Source organism: Hydra viridissima, unplaced genomic scaffold (genome assembly GCF_058129835.1).
Source record: "Hydra viridissima isolate aposymbiotic clone 2 unplaced genomic scaffold, HvirCarnegie_v1 scaffold_104, whole genome shotgun sequence".
Lineage (NCBI taxonomy): Eukaryota > Metazoa > Cnidaria > Hydrozoa > Anthoathecata > Hydridae > Hydra > Hydra viridissima.
Window position 1 is genome coordinate 1,453 of NW_028324373.1, and position 7,858 is coordinate 9,310.

General features: G+C 31.8%; 3 pseudogenes; all 3 read right to left on the reverse strand.

The window, feature by feature from the left end:
- Window positions 1-1,433: 1,433 nt before the first annotated feature.
- LOC149875919 (uncharacterized) lies at window positions 1,434-3,280 on the reverse strand (annotated as a pseudogene).
- A 634-nt stretch (window positions 3,281-3,914) lies between these two features.
- Window positions 3,915-4,334, reverse strand: LOC149875920 (histone-lysine N-methyltransferase SETMAR pseudogene; annotated as a pseudogene).
- An 87-nt stretch (window positions 4,335-4,421) lies between these two features.
- Window positions 4,422-4,778, reverse strand: LOC149875921 (histone-lysine N-methyltransferase SETMAR pseudogene; annotated as a pseudogene).
- Between the last annotated feature and the right edge of the window lie 3,080 nt (window positions 4,779-7,858).

Below are 7,858 nucleotides of genomic sequence, written 5' to 3' on the forward strand. Positions count from 1 at the left end.
ATTGAGTACGTCAAGAACACCTGCAAGAGGTTCAGGCTTTGTCTGGAGGTAGTGAAAAAATTTTGAAATTTTGAGCTTAAAGACCTAATGTACTACATTTATTTAATAAACTATTGTCCATTTCAAACTAATCTCATGTTAATTAATTTTTATATAATTAAATTTGATTAGGTAAATTAAATTGCCACAACTGGTATCTAGTATTTTAGTTGCTCATTCACTAGATGTCACCAAACAGAAGTTGCATTCTTTAGCTTATTTTACATATTTTTAGTTATCTAATTAAAAATCTTATCTAAACAAAAGTTTTAAAAGAATAAAATAAAATTGTAATAGATGTACTGTACAAAGTTTTAACTATAACAGTTGTTAAGGTCATTAGAAGCATAATATTGGATTAAGTCTTTTTACTTGTACAGAATTAAATGGATAATGGAATGGATCACTGATGAGAACATAGGTTTGACTTCTGCTACTCCTTTTAAAGTGGAAGTTCTGGATGCCAATCCTAGTTCATCTGCTAAGAAAGCAATACTAAATAGAAGAAGGTCATCAACATTATTTGGTTACTGATTAAAAGGCTTATAAAAAGATTATTAAGCTTCTTGATGAAAATGTAAAAAATCAGCAGCCAGCATCTGTTAATAAGATCAATAAGCTGAAAGACCTATTAGTCCAGATATTTTCTGTTTACTCCAATAACGTAAAACAACTGATTAAAAATCCAGAAGATCTGAGTTTTCTACCTTTGAGGAAGTCTGGCTCTTTAGCAACATTTTAGTTCACAAAATAAAGTGTTAACTGAAAATGTAAATTGCTGACAGCAAGGTGATTAAGAAGACTTGTCAAGAGAAAATGAAAACTTAAAATACAACTTTTAGTGTAAGTGCCTCACTTGTTCACCAGACAAAGTGTGTCAGTTGAAGCTGTAAAAGTGTAAGTCAGTTGAAGCTGTAGAGGTCATTTTTTAAAATCTTCCCATACTAAAATGCCAGCATTCATATCTCATGATGTTATATGAAACCCTCAACTTGTTGAATTTGAAACACATTTTAAGATGACACCTGCACAGCAGGCTATTTATACAAAAGCCTTGATATTAGAAGCAAGTCTTGACTGAACCATTATTTCTATTTATAAGGCAACCAAAAAAGTTTGTGCGGTTTTGCAGATGCATAAATAAATACACATAAAAACCGTTTTAATAAAGTTTATTCTGAAAAATAGTCTCCTTCACTGTGCTCTCCTGAGACCGTCAGGGTAAATTTTGGTTTACTCTAATTTTTTTTGTTTAATTATTAATATTAGGTTTAGGTAAGTATTTTAAAATAATTTTTAAAATCTAAACTAACTTTTAAACATATTTTTTTTGCAAAAATAGTTTTTACCTAAAATAACATATGGAGGGGGAGGGGGTTTTATGAGGAGGGCGGGGATTTTTTTCGAAATTTATAGGGGTATTACACTTCTAAAACAATTTTTGTTACAAAAAATACAACTTTAAAATGAAAAAATGAGATCTTTTATGATAAAATTAAGATAAATTCTAGATTAACAATATAACATCAAGGCAATAAATGTAGCAGTTTAACATGAAATATTGAAATTCCTTATAAAATAATTCAATCATTTCAAAGTTCACAATAATTAAAAAATTTAAAAATTGAGAGAAAAGGACTACTTGAAACTGTTTATACCAAACTCAATCACACTTTTCTTAAGCTGTTTTGCATAATCATTGTGTTCCAAACAACGCTTGTATTGCTTCCATACTTGATAGTGATAGTGGTGAGCACTTTCTCCTGCCTGCTCAGCATATACACCAAGCCCAAACTGGCTATGCTGAAGAAAAGGAACAAGATGACATACTAAAATATGAACTTTCCAGCTAATATTTAATTGGTATTTAAACTTTTCCAGAAGATGAAGCTGCAGATTTTCGAAAGCTTTTTTAAAATCTAAAACTGATTCAGCAATAGATTCTCCAATAAACATGCTAAAACCTTTTGTTTTAATAATTGAAAACTTTCTAAGACAGTTAACTACAGGTTGGAGAAATATCATATTTGGTAATATAGAGGCTGCACTTAAAAGGTCAACTTCTAAATTCTCTAATTTATCTAAAAGTCTCTGTGAATTATTACCATCCAAACCAGTTCCATGGTAACCTCTAAAGATTATATAATTCGACTTAAGCCGCGAATCAAAATCAGGCCACAATGTAATTAATATTTTTACAAACATAGAAGTAATACCAATAAGAATGTGTAACTCTGGTGGAGGAATGAGATGTTCTACTAAAGTTTCTAGAGGTTCATCAAGATACACAACTCTAGGAGAAATACAGTTTTTAAATTCCATCATGTGATTCTTTTTACATCCATCTTCAATGAACTTGTTGTAGTTGGTATCAATTGAACCTAAGGTTCTTTTTTTTCCGCTCTCAAGAGCACTTTCCCCTTCACACCAGAGACATGCATACTTGCCGCTGTGACTGCTTAAACCAAATAAAGAGTTACCACATTTTAGATCAAATGCTATTGAATATTTTACATCACTCAGAGCTAGTGGTTTCAATAGTTTGCTAAGATTACAATTATGCTCTGAAACATCTTCAACTAAAGCCAAAACCAATGATCTTTTTACACCACAATCATCAAGACTTTCTGAAGTTGTATGTTTACATAGTGGGTCAAAAACATTTATAACGCATTTAAGAAAACCCTGTCCACCATCAATGGAAACCCTAGCAATAGTGCTATAAGGATTCAAGCTTCTTTCATTAATCATATGAAGAATTAAATCAGAAGTATCTTTAACAAATACCAAACTCAGACTTATCTCTTCATCCCCTGAAATGAATGATTCAGTTTTGACATTATAAAAATCTGAAAATACATTATGCAGCTCCTCTATCTGAGTTGATATATTAGGTTGTAACATTTTCTTCCCTAAATTTTGTCGCATATGTTTACAAAGTAGGTTAGTCTTTCTTTTACTCAGGTTTTAGAGTATTAGAGATTTCCATTATAGTTTCTATAGATAACTTTTTAACGGATGCTCTGCTGCATTTATTATCAGGTGTGTCAACAACAACAAGAAGATTGTTTCCAAAGGTTTTTAAAGGAAATTTGTCTCCAGATTTAACATTGTCTCTTTTCATTTTTATTTTGAGAATCCCAGAAGCAACTTGTTCACTGGATACATTTCCAAGACCTTCAGCCAACATAATTAAGTTTTTTACAGCTTCACTTTTACAGCAAAAGTGAGAAATTCTTTTGCCTAAATAGAAATTTAAAGTAGAAAAAACTCTGTTTATTTGAGATATTTTCTCAATCCAATCATTTAATTTTGATGTTTCACCCCTGTTCAATGCATATAAATTTGTTTTGCAAGAATTACAAATGTTTTTTGGACAACACTCTTTTTCTACATCATATTCTCTCCAAATCAAATTTTGAATGTAAAGTTGTAATGCGGGAGTTACTTTAATAATGCATGCACAAATTGGACATTTTTCGTCGGCCATTTTGACAAAAAAATATAAGTTTTATATGATCCCTTTTAACTGTAATAATAATTATTTTCATCGGTATTGCAACATTTTGTACCAAATTGAATAGATGACGCAATCATAAAATGACGCAATTTATTTTAGACATTTTAAATAATTAAATCTAAAATTTCTATGTTTAAAAGTTAGTTTAGATTTTAAAAATTATTTCAAAATACTTTGTTTAACCCATTAATAGTAAATAAACAAAAAAATTTAGAGTAAACCAAAATTTACCCTGGCGGTCTCAGGAGTGCACAGTGCCTTCAGCAAGAATAACTTTCTCCCATAGTGAAACAAGCTGGTATATTCCATTTTTATAAAAGTCTTAAATTAACTCATTTTCGAGATCTTCTCTATTTCAAAACTGTCGATTCCTCATATGTTTATCCAGGGCCAAAAACAGGTGATAGTCACTTGGCGCAAGGTCTGGTGAATACGGAGGGTGAGGAGTTTCCTGCATGATTTTTGTGGTGTGCGGTCTGGCGTTGTCCTGCTGGAATACAACACCTTTTCTGCTTGCCAAAGCTGCTTGTTTTTGGTGAAGAGCAACCAAAACTCTGTCCAATTGGGCTGAGTATATCTCAGCAGTAACGGTTTGTCCACTTGGTAGCAACTCATAGTGACTGATACCTGCTGTAGTCCACCATACACACAGTAAAACCTTTTGTTGGTGAATGCTTGGTTTAGGAGTCATCGGTACTGGATCGTTACTGGCTAGCCAATGATATGTTCGTTTTTTGTTGCAGTACATAATCCATTTTTCGTCGCATGTCAACATCCGGTCAAAAAATGACACTAAGTTGTGGCGGGAAAGCAATGAAGAACAAATGGTTAAGTGCTGTAGCTTGTTTGTTTCACTCAACTCTTAAGGTACACATTTGCTCAACTTCCAACGTTTTCCAAGTTGGTGCAAATGTAAACGAATAGTTTCATCACTCACATTAAATCTTAAGGCAAGGTCCTGACATGTTTGACTGGAGTCCTGCTCGATTGCCAGCTTGATATCCTGGTTGTTTACGATGGATGGTCTTCCAGATCTTGGTTCATCTTCAAGGTTTTCATTTCCAGAAGAAAATTTTTTAAACCACTTTTGACCCGTTCGTTCTGCTATGGTACCTTCCCCAAAAGCAGCGCATATCTTACAACAAGCTTCTGCAGCTTTGGTTCCAAGTTTGAACTCATAAAGTAAACAGGCGCGAATTATCGCATCTGACACAGCCATACTCCACTTAAGACTTTTAAATTTAAAACGCACAAATAAAACTTATGAAACACACAGATTGATTCTCCTTAAAACAAGCTTTAATTTATATGCAAAATCATCCCCCCACCACAACCAGTTTTCTTAATACATTTCTTAGAAATAGGCAATTAGGATAAACCGCCTGAACTTTTTTGGTTGCCTGATATATTTGTATACAACCTTTGATAAATCAAGATAACAAGTTGGACATGAAATTGCAATCAATATTAGAGAACAGTGGATCAAAACTTACAATTTTGTATTGGGATTCTAAGCTAATTAGGAGAGTCTAAGGAGTAAAACTAAGTTCAGATTTCTTGTCATCTGCTAGAAAACATTTTCAGAATGTGCTTCAAGTAGCTGAACAAGATAGAAAGCAACAATTAAATCTGCAAAAAAGAGAAGGAGAATTATTAAACAGTTTTAAAGTGAATGTGTATTTGATTTGTTATGCAGAAATTTTCATGCTTTTTCTCATATAAACTTAAGAAGTAAAAAACATTTAAAGCAGTTTGATTGTAGAAAGTATATTTTTTTGATTTATTTAGAGCTCTAAAATCTACCCAAGATGATAGATTATGTATGCAATATACCATACGGATGTTAAAAGTTGGCACTCAACTTTGTAGAAATTTTGTGATTATACCTAGCAATTTTCTGAAAAAATCGTTTTGCCAAAAGATTTCAATAATTTCATAGATATAAAAATGTAAATAAACCCTTAAAATAATTTTGCTGAAAGAATGGCAAATAAAAAAACTATGGAAGTTGTCAGAGTTCTTTATGTAGTAATGTTAGTTTCTGGGATTTAATACAATATCAAGAAAAAGAGGAGGATCTAGACCAACCCAGCTAAGAAAAAAAAAAGCATGGTCTGAGATCTTGGGGTAAGTGATTTTTTCTCTCATAAAGGCTGTGAAGTAAGCTGGGGAAAAATCTTTAGCTAGGATAAAAAGATTTATGCTCCCTGAAAAACTAAAGGCCTTCAGACTTGAAAAATGTAAGAAAATCAAATTTATCCTTAAGAAGAAAACACCAACTATCTTCTCCTTGGATAAAAAGTATTTCACAGTGAATCCAGTCTCAAATTCTTATCATGATTTATCACATCCTTGAAGGTCTCAGATATCCTAGACAAGGTCAGGTTTGCACCTCAGGCAAAGCATCACTCATAGATCATGATTTTTGGATTGGTTGGTTCTGATGGTAAGAATAGACCATCAGTATTTCTACCTTCCAGGCTGAAAATAGGTGCCTAAAACTAAATTGAAAGAGTTCTGAAGCCTCGCATCCTTCCTTGGGTTCAAGCCAATTATCCTAGAGCTGTAAATTATGTTTTCATGCAAGATGGAGCTACATGTCACAAACGGACAATTTTACCCAGCAGTGGCTTGCTGATCACCTGAAATTCTGAACTAAGAATATCTGGCCACCTAGACTTAATCCTGACCTTAATTCTTAGAACATCAGTATCTAAAGTTCAAGCACAAACTTGTAAGCAACAAAGCTTTAATACTGACCAACTCATCAGCTCAGTATCTCAGGCCTTGACTGTTCTAATAGATGAATACATCAAGAATACCTGCTTAACGTTCCGATCTTGGATTGAAGCAGTGATTACAGCTGAAGGTAGTTGATATAAACTAAACCTTATTACTATGTTTATTTGATGAAATAAAAGTTTTTCTCTTTATCTTTTATTAACTCAGTATCTTTTAGCTTCAAAGTTTTGTCTCAGAAAAGTGCCAAATTTTAACATGCATACAGTACTTATTTGATTGTTTTAGAATTTAGAATTTTCCCATAATGATAGAAATCTTATAAGTAAATCATATTTCAGAAATAATGTAAAATTTAAAATGGGTTGTGGACCCCCTAAATGATGTTTAATCTTTCCAAAACTTTGTAATAAATTTTATTTCAGAAAATGGAATAAGAATATATACATATACATATACATAAACATATACATAGAGAAAGAAATACATATACACAGAGCCGGCTCGTAGCGTGTGCGAAGTGTGCGAAACACACAGGCGCAGCATTAAAAAGGCCCAAAATTAAAATTTTGCTTAGAAACAAAATATATAGATCTTTCTAGATCTATAACTAAAAAAAACAAAGGTACTAAGTCCATTTTTGTAAAAGCTGAGTTATGCCCCTTGTCCAATCCCAATCAGTTTTTTTTTTCAATGTTTTCTGCTGCTAACCAATCAGACGAAAGTTTACATTTTACATTTACTTCTGGACAAGATGGCCGACAATGATGCTTTACTGAAATCGGTCCCCGCCTTAAGTTTCTATTGTCAGTTGTGAATGACATTTCTTCACCTTATTTTCCAGATTTAAAAAACATTTTCTTGAATGTTTTTATAAAAAATGTACAAATCTCTTTGTTAGTCTATTATTTATGTAATTATTTTTACAAATTTTTTGTTTTGGTTATTTTTTGTGAATAATTAATTTTTGTTTGTAATAGTAGGATCTAGCTAGTAAAATTGCATGCAATTACAACAGCCTATTTTGATGAAGATAGTGCAGTTTCAGATTATGATGCATTGCATAATGAGTTGTTTTTTGCATATTTTTTAAAGTTCAAATAAATTAAATTTAAAAAAATGATTGTTTTGTTTTATTATAAAAGTAAGAAGGTATTATAAAGGCATAAAATTTTAAAGAACTTGCATTAAACCAAATGAAAAATAAATAAAAAACCCAAGCAAAAGGATTAAATCTGTTAGACTTTATTATGCGTAAGTATTCCTTGGAATCAAATAATCTATCTGTCATGGATAATCGTGGGCAAAGATATGATAATGGATCCAATATGAAAGGTAAAAAAATTGGTGTACAGAAGCGTATAAAAGATATAAATTCACGAGCCTTTTATATTCCTTGTGTCTGTCACTCCTTGAACTTGGTTGTTGCGGATGCAGTCCCAGGATGTTTAGAAATTATGAGGTTTTTTTCACAAATTCAAGCTTTGTATAATTTTTTCTCTGCGACTACAAAGCGTTGGCAAAGTTTTGATTCAAAATGTTGTAAATTAACAGTAAAGT